The sequence below is a fragment of the Phocoena phocoena genome, chromosome 14, assembly GCF_963924675.1.
Source record: "Phocoena phocoena chromosome 14, mPhoPho1.1, whole genome shotgun sequence".
Classification (NCBI taxonomy): domain Eukaryota; kingdom Metazoa; phylum Chordata; class Mammalia; order Artiodactyla; family Phocoenidae; genus Phocoena; species Phocoena phocoena.
Genome location: NC_089232.1, coordinates 30,190,740 through 30,204,849, shown reverse-complemented (window position 1 = coordinate 30,204,849; position 14,110 = coordinate 30,190,740). Strand labels below are relative to the sequence as shown.

General features: G+C 37.9%; 1 pseudogene; it reads left to right on the top strand.

The window, feature by feature from the left end:
* Window positions 1-622: 622 nt before the first annotated feature.
* Window positions 623-14,110, top strand: part of LOC136133552 (ATP synthase F(0) complex subunit C3, mitochondrial-like) — a 44,091-nt pseudogene continuing 30,603 nt past the window's right edge.

The window sequence follows — 14,110 nt, the reverse complement described above, 5'->3', positions numbered from 1 at the left end:
CGTTTTGAGCTTTCTTTTTTTAGAGTAATACGTTTCTTTCATTAAAGGAATTTCTCAAAGTACAAAAAAATAAAGGAAAGAAGCCATGCGTTTCAAAGTACAGAAAAATAAAGAAAGAAACCATGCGTACCGTTTTGAGTCATCAATCTTTTTTTTTTTTTTTTTTTGGAGCCATCATTTTTGAGGGATTTTCCCCCTAGTTTGCTTAGGCTTGTTTTCACCCGCAACCGCATACCCAGGCTCCAGATTTCGGAATAGGGTAAAAAGAGCGTGCGCCCCCTCCCGGCTCCCACTGGATAGCGGAGGGAAATCGGCCACGCCCCGCAGCCCCCCTCGGCTGCGGATTCGGGTCTGTCCCCCAGGAGTGGACGGCCGCCCGGCTGTTGATCTCAGCGGTCTGCGTGTTCCAAGAGTCCCCGGGAAGCCGAGCTGCACACCTGTTTTACGACACTGCTCAAGTCTCAGTCTGGGGGTCACTTCGTAGCAGCATCGGCTCTTTCTTTTCACCTTTGTGGCCTGAGTCTGTCTCCGGTCCTTAGAGCAATTAAGTTAATTGCTCTGACAATCCAATACCAGTACTGTACTGCCCTCTCCCAATCTCTGTGGCTTTTGTTGCGAGTTGATGGGGGCCGGCAGTGAAGAGAATGAAGCACATTTTGCAGAACGCAACGTTGTGGTATTGTCTCAGGCTTCTCGGCGCTCGTTTCCGGGTCCAAGCTCTGGTGGCATTGTTTCAGTCGGCTTTGCCCTTTTCCAAGCCCCCGTGGGTTAGTTTGAATCAAAAGAGAATGCTTATTTCTTAGCCCGTAAGGATGAGGAAAAGGGATTGCTGGCTTGAGAAAAAGGTGCTGGAATTTAGACTGCCTCCTTCCGAGATTCAGATTGTGGATTTTTAAAAATGAGGGCATGTTGGAGATTGTCGAATACTGAAATTTTTGTTCTTATTAGGGAGTTGGAAAATAGAAATTCTTCTCTCTTTTATTCAGTAATTAGGAAAAGTGTAAGCCCTTTAAACACCCTTTAAAATTGCAAACGCTTCTGTGGATTCTCTTGTAAAATCAAAAAGAACGCTTAATTTATCTTTTCTGTAAATCTTTTTTTTTGCATGTGCTTAAAGTACTTGGATTGTGTTTGGCCGCCCATAGTTGTCCGGATTCTGAGTGACTTCTTATCTGAACTTTAAGTGTATTTTAGGGAGGGGAGTTGAGGGAGCTATAAGTGTAGTGAACCTTTACCTTTGGTTTCTGGGGACATTTTGTGGTGTCCAGGAAAACTTATTTAGTACTGATCTATGAGAATAGAATGGTTTAAAGAATTTGTTGGGGATTGCTCTTTTTGAAAAAAGTTACATTATGTTCATTATGATTTCTAGAATTGTATACTATGCTGTATCTCACCCAAAAATAGTTTTTGATGTCAGTTGTAGTCATCGGAATGCAACAGTGACACTTGTTTCTTAAATAATAAGTTTTAAGCTTTATTATTTTATGGTAATAGCACTATCTTTCGTTAAAGAAATTTTGCCAAATACAGAAAAATAATGTATATTGTTTGAATCATCAATTTTGAAAGATTACTTTTTCCCTAAATTTACTTAGGCCTGTTGCACCCACAGCTAAATACCCAGGTTCCAAATTGGGAATGGTGTTAATAGCGTTGAATATGCAATTTGGGAGACTGGGGGCTTATTAAAAAATGTTATTTTTCTCCATTGAAACGTCAGCATCAGCAGAGACTATTACAGCATTTTCTCCTTAAAGAAAAGGATGTTGGGACTTCCTTGGTGGCGCAGTGGTTAAGAATCCGCCTGCCAATGCAGGGGACACGGGTTCCATCCCTGGTCCAGGAGGATCCCACATGCTGGAGCAACTAAGGCAATGCACCACAACTACTGAGCCTGCACTCTAGAGCCCGCGAGCCACAACTTCTGAAGCCCACGTGCCTAGAGCCCATGCTCCGCAACAAGAGAAGCCACTGCAATGAGAAGCCCGCACACCGCAACGAAGAGTAGCCCCCTCTTGCTGCAACTAGAGAAAGCCGGCGTGCAGCAATGAAGACCTAATGCAGCGAAAAATAAAATAAATAAATTTATTTTAAAAAAGAAGGGGATGTGATGATAAAATGCTATAATAATTTTGAATATTACAATAACTAACATTAAATGCTGGAGTTTTTTAATGGCAGTAAGTTGGAAGATTTTGAGAACTTAAGTCTTTCTGTCATCTCTCAGTGATGTGTCATTCCTAGAAGAGTTTATCATAGAGATCTCTCTTTGAGGGCTCAAGATTTTCTTTGCAGCATGCATGTAAGAGCTGTGATTTGATGTCAAGGCTCGTCAACTTCTTTTTGAATTTTTGATATGTTACATGAGCAAAATTTTGCAGTTTTAGATTTGGGGATTTACACAGATCGAATTAGTAAAGCATCCTTTGTCATTTCCCCTAAGTACCTTTTATTTTCTTTCCCATTAAGAGTTAATTAGGTTTTTGGAAGGCATATCACTCATACTTATGAAAATTCTTTAATATTTTAGATACATCTGACCCAGCAATTCCACTTCTGGGAATTTATTCTAAGGAATGGATATGTACACAGGGTTAGTTACTGGATGTTTGTTGCAATGTTGTTTATGATGATGGAACTTTGAAAAAACTAATTGTTCCTAAAAAGGGAAATGGTAAAATAATTTAAATCATGGAATATAATAATTCATACTATATATTAATACAATGTAAATCTATACAACCATTACAAATCATGTTGTGGAAGAAATTTGACAAAATGAGAAAATGGTCATAATATCAGTGTAAAAAAGAAGAACTTCTTTAAATTTATGAATATTATCCCATTTTGGGTAAAAGAAGTACAAAAAAATTGTAGTGAAGATAATACTTGATTCAGGCTTGCCACTTTGAGAGAAATTCTTCTACATAGTATAGTGCTAGACTGCAAGAAGGAAAAAGGAAAGGCTGTATTCACATATCTAGGCACTGAAACCATTCTATCTCTGAAATAATCATTGACTACCTAGAGATGAATGGGGAGTTTTCAAGTGTCCCTGCTTATCCGCAAGGTTTACTCCTTTTTATTTTATTTGAGCCTCTATAATCTTATTATAGGTTAGTAGATTTACTGTTGTGAGGATTAAAAGACTGGCAAGTAGGCTCTCAGGTTGGCATGTAAGTGTGCAAGTTCAAAATATGTGATAAGATTGCACTGTAGGGCTTCCCTGGTGGCGCAGTGGTTGAGAGTCCACCTGCCGATGCAGGGGATGCGGGTTCTAGCCCCCGGGAGGATCCCATGTGCCGCGGGGCGGCTGGGCCCGTGAGCCATGGCTGCTGGGCCTGAGCGTCCGGAGCCTGTGCCCCACAACGGGAGAGGCCACAGCAGTGAGAGGCCTGCGTACCGAAAAAAAACCAAAACACACACACACACACACACAAGATTGCACTGTATGTACATCAAAATGTTTTATCTCTGGAGAGATGGGATTTGGGGGTATTGTTTTCTGTATTTTCATTATTTCCCAAAATATTGAAAATTATTATATTTTAATTTTACACCAAGATAAAGAGTTATAACTTAAAATTTAAAAAAAAATTTCAGGTAGGCAATCATTTCACAGGGTTAAAGGTCAAAAAGTTAAAAAATAGTATACAATGGAAAGGCTCCCTCTTTCCCCTGTTCTTCATCTCCTCAATTCCTATTCCTTCAATTTGCCTGCCCTGGGTAGTCATTATTACCAGTTTATTGCTTGTCCTCCAGAGATATTTCATGCATTTCTATATCAAAATAGATTTACATTTTCTCCTTCTTAGATATATTTGAAGTTTTCTTCCATTGCTTTTTCCACTTGACAGTGTATCATAGAGACCTTTTTGTATCAGTACATACAGAGTATCCTCAATAAAAGTGTTTTTCTTTTTTTTTTGAATTTTATTTTATTTTCTTTATACAGCAGGTTCTTATTAGTCATCAATTTTATACACATCAGTGTATACCTGTCAATCCCAATCTCCCAATTCATCCCCACCCCACCCCCCTGCCGCTTTCCCCCTTGGTGTCCATGCATTTGTTGTCTACATCTGTGTCTCAATTTCAGCCCTGCAAACCGGTTATCTGTACCATCTTTCTAGGTTCCACGTATATGCGTTAATATACGATATTTGTTTTTCTCTTTCTGCATACTTCACTCTGTATGACAGTCTCTAGATCCATCCACGTCTCAACAAATGACTCAGTTTCATTCCTTTTTATGGCTGAGTAATATTCCATTGTATATATGTACCACATCTTCTTTATCCATTCATCTGTCAATGGGCATTTAGGTTGCTTCCATGACCTGGCTATTGTAAATAGTGCTGCAATGAACATTGGGGTGCATGTGTCTTTTTGAATTATGGTTTTCTCTGGGTATATGCCCAGTAGTGGGATTGCTGGATCATATGGTAATTCTATTTTTAGTTTCTTAAGGAACCTCCATACTGTTCTCTATAGGGGCTGTATCAATTTACATTCCTACCAACAGTGCAAGAGGGTTCCCTTTTCTCCACACCCTCTCCAGCATTTGTTGTTTGTAGATTTTCTGATGATGCCCATTCTAACTGGTGTGAGGTGATACCTCATTGTAGTTTTGATTTGCATTTCTCTAATAATTAGTGATGTTGAGCAGCTTTTTATGTGCTTCTTGGCCATCTGTATGTCTTCTTTGGAGAAATGTCTATTTAGGTCTTCTGCCCATTTTTGGATTGGGTTGTTTTTTTAATATTGAGCTGCATGAGCTATTCATATATTTTGGAGATTAATCCTTTGTTGATTCGTTTGCAAATATGTTCTCTCATTCTGAGGTTTGTCTTTTCGTCTTGTTTATGGTTTCCTTTGCTGTGCAAAAGCTTTGAAGTTTCATTAGGTCCCATTTGTTTATTTTTGTTTTTATTTCCATTACTCTAGGAGGTGGATCAAAAAAGATCTTGCTGTGATTTATGCCAAAGAGTGTTCTTCCTATGTTTTCCTCTAAGAGTTTAACAGTGTCCAGTCTTACATTTAGGTCTCTAATCCATTTTGAATTTATTTTTGTGTATGGTGTTAGGGAGTGTTCTAATTTCATTCTTTTACATGTAGCTGTCCAGTTTCCCCAGCACTACTTATTGAAGAGACTGTCTTCTCCATTGTATATCCTTGCCTCCTTTATCATAGATTAGTTGACCATAGGTGTGTGGGTTTATCTCTGGGCTTTCTATCTTGTTCCATTGATCTATGTTTCTGTTTTTCTGCCAGTACCATACTGTCTTGATTACTGTAGCTTTGTAGTATCGTCTGAAATCAGGGAGTCTGATTCCTCCAGCTCCATTTTTTTCCCCTCAAGACTGCTTTGGCTATCTGGGGTCTTTTTTGTCTCCATGCAAATTTTAAGATTTTTTGTTTTAATTTTGTAAAAAATGCCATTGATAATTTGATAGGGATTGCATTGAATCTGTAGATTGCTTTGGGTAGTATAGTCATTTTCACAATATTGATTCTTCCAATCCAAGAACATGGTATATCTCTCCATCTCTTTGTGTCATCTTTAATTTCTTTCATTAGTGTTTTATAGTTTTCTGCATACAGGTCTTTTGTCTCCCTAGGTAGGTTTATTCCTAGGTATTTTATTCTTTTTGTTGCAATGGTAAATGGGAGTGTTTCCTTAACTTCTCTTTCAGATATTTCATCATTAGTGTATAGGAATGCAAGAGATTTCTGTGCATTAATTTTGTATCCTGCTACTTTACCAGATTCATTGATTAGCTCTAGTAGTATTCTGGTGGCATCTTTAGGATTCTCTATGTATAGTATCATGTCATCTGCAAACAGTGACAGTTTTGCTTCTTCTTTTCCAATTTGTATTCCTTTTATTTATTTTTCTTCTCTGATTGCCATGGCTAGGACTTCCAAAACTATGTTGAATAATAGTGGTGAGAGTGGATATCCTTGTCTTGTTCCTGATCTTAGAGGAAATGCTTTCAGTTTTTCACCATTGAGAATGATGTTTGCTGTGGGTCTGTCATATATAGCCTTTATTATGTTGAGGTAGGTTCCCTCTATACCCACTTTCTGGAGAGTTTTTATCATAAATGGGTGTTGAATTTTGTCAAAAGCTTTTCCTGCATCTACTGAGATGATCATATGGTTTTTATTGTTTGGTTTGTTAATGTGGTGTATCACATTGATTGATTTGCATATATTGAAGAATCCTTGCATCCCTGGGATAAATCCCACTTGATCATGGTGTATGATCCTTTTAATGTGTTGTTCGATTCTGTTTGCTAGTATTTTGCTGAGGATTTTTGCATCTATATTCATGAGTGATATTGGTCTGTAATTTTCTTTTTTTGTAATATCTTTGTCTGGTTTTGGTATCAGGCTGATGGTTGCCTCATAGAATGCGTTTGGGAGTGTTCCTTCACCTGCAATTTTTTGGAAGAGTTTGAGAAGGATGGGTGTTAGCTCTTCTCTAAATGTTTGATAGAATTCACCTGTGAAGCTATCTGGTCCTGGACTTTTGTTTGTTGGAAGATTTTTAATCACAGTTTCAATTTCATTACTTGCGATTGGTCTGTTCATATTTTCTATTTCTTCCTGGTTCAGTCTTGGAAGGTTATACCTTTCTAAGAATATGTCCATTTCTTCCAGGCTTTCCATTTTATTGGCATAGATTTGCTTGTAGTAGTCTCTTAGTATGCTTTGTATTTCTGCGGTGTCTGTTGTAACTTCTTTTTCATTTCTAATTTTACTGATTTGAGTCCTCTCCCTCTTTTTCTTGATGAGTCTGGCTAATGGTTTATCTATTTTGCTTATCTTCTCAAAGAACCAGCTTTTAGTTTTATTGATCTTTGCTCTTGTTTTCTTTGTTTCTATTTCATTTATTTCTGCTCTGATCTTTCTGATTTCTTTCCTTCTGCTAACTTTGGGTTTTGTTTGTTCTTCTTTCTCTAGTTCCTTTAGGTGTAAGGTTGGATTGTTTATTTGAGATTTTTCTTGTTTCTTGAGGTAGGCTTGTATTGCTATAAACTTCCCTCTTAGAACTGCTTTTGCTGCATCCCATAGGTTTTGGATCATCATGTTTTCATTGTCATTTGTCTCTAGGTATTTTTTTATTTCCTCTTGGATTTCTTCAGTGATCTCTTGGTTATTTAGTAATGTATTGTTTAGCCTCTATGAGTTTGTGCTTTTTATATTTTTTTCCCTGTAATTGATTGCTAATCTCATAGCATTGTGGTCAGAAAAGATGCTTGATATGATTTCAATTTTCCTAAATTTACTGAGGCTTGATTTTTGACCCAAGATGTGACCTATCCTGGAGAATGTTCCATGCGCACTTGAGAAGAAAGTGTAATCTGCTGTTTTTAGATGGAATGTCCTATAAATATCAATTAAATCTATCTGGTCTTTTGTGTCATTTAAAGCTTCTGTTTCCTTATTTATTTTCATTTTGGATGCTCTGTCCATTGGTGTAAGTGAGGTGTTAAAGTCCCCCACTGTTATTGTATTATTGTCGATTTCCTCTTTTATAGCTGTTAGCAGTTGCCTTATGTATTGAGGTGCCCCTATGTTAGGTACATATATATTTATAATTGTTATATCTTCTTCTTGGATTGATCCCTTGATCATTATGTAGTGTCCTTCCTTGTCTCTTGTAACATTCTTTATTTTAAAGTCTATTTTATCTGATATGAGTAATGCTGCTCCAGCTTTCTTTCGATTTCCATTTACATGGAATATCTTCTTCCATCCCCTCACTTTCAGTCTGTATGTGTCCCTAGGTCTGAAGTGGGTCTCTTGTAGACAGCATATATATGGGTCTTGTTTTTGTATCCATTCAGCAAGCCTGTGTATTTTAGTTGGAGCATTTAATCCATTCACGTTTAAAGTAATTATCAATATGTATGTTCCTATGACCATTTTCTTAATTGTTTTGGTGTGTTTTTGTAGGTCCTTTTCTTCTCTTGTTTTTCCCACTTAGAGAAGATCCTTTAGCATTTGTTGTAGAGTTGGTTTGGTGGTGCTGAATTCTCTTAGCTTTTGCTTGTCTGTAAAGCTTTTGATTTCTCCATTGAATCTGAATGAGATCCTTGCTGGGTAGAGTAATCTTGGTTGTAGGTTCTTCCTTTTCATCACTTTAAGTATATCATGCCACTCCCTTCTGGCTTGTAGAGCTTCTGCTGAGAAATCAGCTGTTATCCATATGGGAGTGCCTTTGTATGTTATTTGTCGTTTTTCCCTTGCTGCTTTCAATAGTTTTTCTTTGTGTTTAATTTTTGCCAATTTTATTACTATGTGTTTTGGCATGTTTCTCCTTGGGTTTATCCTGTATGGGACTTGCTGTGCTTCCTGGACTTGGGCGGCTACTTCCTTTCCCATGTTAGGGAAGTTTTCAACTATAATCTCTTCAAATATTTTCTCAGGTCCTTTCTCTCTCTCTTCTCCTTCTGGGACCCCTATAATGTGAATGTTGTTGCGTTTAATGTTGTCCCAGAGGGCTCTTAACCTGTCTTCATTTCTTTTCATTGTTTTTTCTTTATTCTGTTCCACAGCAGTGAATTCCATCATTCTGTCTTCCAGGTCACTGATCCATTTTTCTGCCTCAGTTATTCTGCTATTGATTCCTTCTAGTGTAGTTTTCATTTCAGTTATTGTATTGTTCATCTCTGTTTGTTTGTTCTTTAATTCTTCTGTGTCTTTGTTAAACATTTCTTGCATCTTCTCGATCTTTGCCTCCATTCTTTTTTCGAGGTCCTGGATCATCTTCACTATCATTCTGAATTCTTTTTCTGGAAAGTTGCCTATCTCCACTTCACTTGGTTGTTTTTCTGGGGTTTTATCTTGTTCCTTCATCTGGTACATAGCCCTCTGCCTTTTCATCTTGTCTGTCTTTCTGTGAATGAGGTTTTGGTTCCACAGGCTGCAGGATTGTAGTTCTTCTTGCTTCTGCTGTCTGCCCTGTGGTGGATGAGGCTATCTAACAGGCTTGTACAAGTTTCCTAATGGGAGGGACTGATGGTGGGTAGAGCTGGGTGTTGCTCTGGTGGGCAGAGCTCAGTAAAACTTTAATCTGCTTGACTGCTGTTGGGTGGGGCTGGGTTCCCTCCCTGTTGGTTGTTTGGCCTGAGGCAACCCAACACTGGAGCCTACCTGGGCTCTTTGGTGGGGCTAATGGCGGACTCTGGGAGGTCTAACCCAAGGAGCACTTCCCACAACCTCTGCTACCAGTGTCCTTGTCCTCACGGTGAGCCACAGGTGAGCCACAGCCAACCCCTGCCTCAGCAGGAGACCCTCCAACACTAGCATGTAGGTCTGATTCAGTCTCCCCTGGGGGCACTGCTCCTTCCCCCGGGTCCCGATGCGCACATTACTTTGTGTGTGCCCTCCAAGAGTGGAGTCTCTGTTTCCCCCAGTCCTGTTGAAGTCCTGCAATCAAATCGCGCTAGCCTTCGAAGTTTGATTCTCTAGGAATTCCTCCTCCCGTTGCCGGACCCCCAGGTTTGGAAGCCTGACGTGGGGCTCAGAACCTTCACTCCAGTGGATGGACTTCTGTGGTATAAGTGTTCTCCAGTCTGTGAATCACCCACCCAGCAGTTACGGGATTTGATTTTACTGTGATTGCGCCCCTCCTGCCGTCTCATTGTGGCTTCTCCTTTGTCTTTGGGTGTGGGATATCTTTTTTTGGTGAGTTCCAGTGTCTTCCTGTCGATGATTGTCCATCAGCTAGTTGTGATTCTGGTGTTCTCGCAAGAGGGAGTGAGAGCATGTCCTTCTACTCCGCCATCTTGGTTCAGGACCCTAAAAGTGTTTTTCTAAAAAACGATCAGAACAGAAAGAGAGAATAAAGACAGAAAATGGACCTTGATCAAAACTTCTTTTTGTTTTGTGTTTTTTTTGTTAACAATATTCATTTATTTAATTAATTAATTTATTTAGGCTGCACCGGGTCTTAGGTGCGGCACGCAGGCTCATAATTGCTGCATGCAGCTTACTTAGTTGAGGCATGCGGACTTCTTAGTTGCGGCATGCAGACTCCTTAGCTGCAGCATGCATGTGGGATCTAGTTTCCCAACCAGGAATCGAACCTGGGCCCCCTGCATTGAGAGCATGGAGTCTTACCCACTGCACCACCAGGGAAGTCCCACCTCGATCAAAAAGTGAAAAAACAATTAAAAGAAGAGTTTTCCTCATGTTTGTTGGGGTATTGAGAACAAGACTCTCTTGCTTAGTGAAGAGGAAATTGCTCTGAGTACTGATGTAAGGAATTGTAAAACCTTCCAGTTTAGTTAGTCAATAAATTATTTTTTAAATGTTACTTCAACATCGAAGTAATAATATACCTCATTGAAAAAATAAATCGATTCTTAAAATTTTACTACAGAAATGTGGGACACATTCCTCTTGAGTGCTTGTTTATTTCCTGGGAGGCAACTACTTTCAACTCTTGCAACTTTTCCTAGTAGTATTTACCTCTGTCTTTCTAAAAAGTATACTTTATAACTACTTCTTGATTTAAATGATTTAATGGCTTTTTTGGTAAATTGAGAACTAATACATGAAGATGAGGATTTAGCTCCTTTTCTCTGTATTCTATTTTGACTTCTTCCATCCTCTCAATTGAGATTTTTAATCTCAATATTTAGTTAAATCAGTAGTGAGGTTTTATATTATTATGACTAGGTAAATATGATTAGCCTTTCAGCCAAAAGATAAACTAAGATTGTTTCTTTCATTTACTTACTTTTCTATTAATGTATGGTTGGTTTTTCCCAGTTACTGAGATGTGTTAAACAAATGCAGGAATCTGTCAATTTCATTTTTTCCTTAAGACTTATTTTCTCTAGACCTCATTCTTTTTTTCCTGTTTTTTATTTATTTAGCAGATTACATTCCATTATAGCTTATTACAAACTGTTGGGTATAATTCCCTGTGCTATACAGTAAATCCTTGTTTTTATCTATTTTATGTATAGTAGTTTGTATCTGTTAATCCCATACTCATAAAGTAGTTTTCTATGTCTGTGAGTCTGTTTCTGTTTTGTATATAGATTCATTTGTATTACTTCCACATATAAGTGATAACATATAGTATTTGTGTTTCTCTGACATTTCACTAAGCATAATATTCTCTAGGTCCATCCATGTTGCTGCAAATGTTAAAATTTCATTCTGTTTTATGGCTGAATAACATTCCTATGTGTATATATATATATATATATATATATATATATATATATATATATATCACATCTTCTTAAGCCAATAGGCTGTTGATGGGCACTTAGGTTGCTTCCATATCTTGGCTACTGTAAATAATGCTACTGTGAACATTGAGTGCATGTATCTTTTTGAGTTACAGTGTTCACTTTTTTTTTCCAGATACATACCCAGGAGTGAAACTGCTGGATCTTATGGTAGTTCTATTTTTAGGTTGTAAAGGACCTCCGTACAGCTTTCCATAGTGGCTGCACTAATTTACATTCCCATGAACAGTATGCAAGTGTTCCCTTTTCTCCACATTCTCTTTGGCATTTTTTTGTAGACTTTTTGATGATAGTCATTTTGACCCATGTGAGGTGATACCTCATTGTGGTTTTGATTTGCATTTCTCTAATAATTAGCAATGTTGAGCATCTTTTCATGTGCCTGTCAGCCATCTGTATATCTTCTTTGGAAAAATGTCTATTTAGGTCTTCTGCCCATTTTTTTATTGGATTGTTTGGGTTTTTTTGATATTGAGCTATATGAGGTGTTTATGTATTTTGGATATTAACCCCTTGTTAGTTGCATCATTTGCAAATATTTTCTCCCATTCCATAATTTATCTTTTCATTTTGTTAATGGTTTCTTTCGCTGTGCAAAAGCTTTTAAGTTTGATTAGGTCCAATTTTTTAATTTTTTATTTTACTTCTTTTGCCTTGGGAGACTGATCTATGAAAATACTACTGTGATTTATGTCAAAGAATGTTTCACCTGTGTTCTCTTCTAGGAGTTTTTATGGTGTCATGTCTTACATTTAGGTCTTTAAACCATTCTGAGTTTATTTTTGTATATAAGAAAATGTTCTAATTTCATTGTTTTACGTATAGCTGTACAGCTTTCCCAGCACCACTTGTTAAAGAGACTCTCTTTTCTCCATTGTATATTCTTGCCTTAGTTGTCATAGATTAATTGAGCATGGGCTTATTTCTTGGCTCTCTATTCTGTTCCATTGATCTATGTTTCTTTTTTTGTACCAGTACCATACTGTTTTGATTACTGTAGCTTTTTTTTTTTTTTGCGATATGCGGGCCTCTCACTGTTGTGGCCTCTTCCGTTGCGGAGCGCAGGCTCAGCAACCATGGCTCATGGGCCCAGCCGCTCCACGGCACACGGGATCCTCCTGGACCGGGGCATGAACCCGCGTCCCCTGCATCAGCAGGCGGACTCTCAACCACTGTGCCACCAGGGAAGCCCGATTACTGTAGCTTTGTTGTGTGTAGTCTGAGGTCTGGAAGGGTTATGCCTCCAGCTTTTTTCTTTTTTCTCAGGTTTGCTTTGGCAATTCTCAGTATTTTGTTATTCCATATAAATTTTTAAATATAAATTTATTTATTTGTTTATTTTTGGCTGCATTGGATCTCTGTTGCGGCACACAGGCTTTCTCTAGTTGCAGCGAGTGGGGGCTGCTCTTCATTGAGGTGTGTGGGCTTCTCATTGCAGTGGCTTCTCTTGTTGAGAAGCATGGCTCTAGGTGTGCGGGCTTCAGTAGTTGTGGCATGCGGCCTCAGTAGTTGTGGCTCATGGGCTTAGTTGCTCTACGGCATGTGGGATCTTCCCAGATCAGGGCTCAAAACTGTGTCCCCTGCATTGGCAGGCAGATCCTTAACCACTGTGCCACCAGGGAAGTCCCCGTATAAATTTTAGGATTATTTACTCTAGTTCTGTGGAAAATGTCATGGGTATTTTGATAGGGATTGCATTAAATTTGTAGATTTATTTGGATTATATGACCATTTTAACTATTAATTCTTTTAATTCAAAAGCATGAGATATTTTTCCATTTCTTTTATCAGTGTTTTGTAGTTTTCAGTATATAGGTCTTTTACCTCCTTGGTTAAGTTTATTCCTAGGGTTTTTTTTTATGTGATTTTAATTAATTAATTTATTTTTTAACATCTTTATTGGAGTATAATTGCTTTACAATGGTATGTTAATGTCTGCTTTATAACAAAGTGAATCAGCTATACATATACATATATCCCCATATCTCTTCCCTTGATGTGATTTTAAATGGGATTGTTATTTACTTTCTCCTTCTGATATTTCATCACTGGTGTATAGAAATGCAACAGAGTTCTGTATATTAATCTTGTATCCTGCTACCTTGCTGAAATCATTTATTAGTTCTAGTAGTTTTTGTGTGGAGACTTTAGGGTTCTCTATAGAGTATCATGTCATCTGCATATAGTGAGTTTTACCTCTTCTCTTACAATTTGGATATGTTTTCTTTCTTTTTTTTTTTTTTGTCTCATGGCCATAGCTGGGACTTCCAATACTTTGTTAAACAAAAGCAGTGAGAGTGGGCATCTTTATTTTGTTCTTGAATTCAGCAGGGAGACTTTCAGCTCTTCAGCATTAAGTATTTTGCTGGCTGTGAGTTTGTCATAAATGACCTTTATGATATTGAGATATGTTCCCTCTATACCCACTTTGATGAGAGTTTTTATCATGAATGGATGTTGAATTTTGTCAAATGTGTTTTCTGTGTCTATTGAGATGATCGTGTGGTTTTTGCCTTTACTTTTGTTAGATCTCATTCTTCATACTCTGATCTGGTCTGGTTCTAGGTTTGTACCAACCTAAAGAGTAGGATCTTTAAAGAGATAAGAAAGGAGATTGCACCCATGAAATAAGAATTGGACACTATGGAAAGGAACAATCAGAGAAGGGGAAAGTGCTGTATAAAATTAAAAATATGATAGCCAAGATGGAATTTTGAACTGAAGGGAGAAGATAAAGTTCTCTCAATTTGGTGCATAGCTGGGACTTTCCTTCACGTCTCTCCTAGTTTGGATCCTTTATTTGGATCCTGGTTTGGTTTACTCAATCA